This window comes from Myzus persicae, unplaced genomic scaffold (assembly GCF_001856785.1).
Source record: "Myzus persicae strain clone G006 unplaced genomic scaffold, MPER_G0061.0, whole genome shotgun sequence".
Classification (NCBI taxonomy): domain Eukaryota; kingdom Metazoa; phylum Arthropoda; class Insecta; order Hemiptera; family Aphididae; genus Myzus; species Myzus persicae.
In genome coordinates, this window is record NW_019101266.1 from 1 (window position 1) to 1,243 (window position 1,243).

Sequence of the window (1,243 nt, forward strand, 5' to 3'; positions counted from 1 at the left end):
ATAAATAAAACCTATACTACATACTATAACCTATAATAACTACTAATAAAACCTACTATATTGTATAATTGTCTTTATGTATTTGAATGTATATTAGTGTGCCTATATCAGTAGTAATAATCTTTTATTTCTTAAGAAAATATATCTGAAAAGGCAGTGTACATTTCATTTTACATAGATATACTATGTATATCATGCATTTATATATGTTTCTTTTTTTTAATTCAATAAATTACATGATATTACTTTGAGTTTTTGATTTTGTACTCGCGAGTCACAAGGTGATATGCTATGGAATAGCTACTCGGTGTCACCATTGGTTGCTCATGTTGGTAGTTGGATATATAATTGTAGAATAAAATTGAAGTTAAACGTTTGTCCATGTCGATCGAATCAGCCTGTATTTACAGCCACTGTTACTATACTACCAATACCATAGCAATCCTCCAATTATATGTTAATGTATATAAGGGAAAATAAGGTGAGTAGGTCAATGTTGTTAACTCATCATACAATAGTATATTGATGTAGTGTAGTAGTCAGTTAAACTCACAAAATGTGAAATCAGAATTAATATATCTATAGTTAATTCGAGACCTAGCCTAGAAGGTTTTACATTGTGGATCCTGGGTTGTTTTGAATTTGAATTGCAAGAACCAGCGCAGGAAGCGAGTTTGATCCCACCGGGCTAATGTATTATGTACTTTAATAGGCTTTTGCGAAGACAATTCTCACTTATAGCTGCCCACCACTGTGTCCGCTATCCGACATAGTCGGATTGCCTACCTAGATGACTAAGTTAAACGTGGATCGATTTCCACTGGACGTGACTGACTTGCTAGACATTGAAATAAACCTTAAGATTTACGATTTTTGACTTTCATAAAAGCACAAGACTGGACCCCGTCTAAACTATCAAGTCCAGATATCGGTATTCACCATCAGCGAATAGCACAGAGGCCTTCATTACTGACTTAGCGAGTTACACCGAGAGACAAATGCAGGCAGGCCCATATCGTCGGCTATGCGACGCAATCGGATGGCTTACTTAGATGTCTGAATATTATTTTAATCGATTTTCACCTTGACGTGACCGACTTGCTAACCACCCAAATACGGTGCTCCGACTCAAGATTTTGGTTTCGCGTTTCCAAAACAAGACTGGACGTATCGAGCCAGTTTTACCACTAATTTCTAAAGCCTCCAACTCGACATTCAAACGTTCCCGCCTTCGAAACGACAC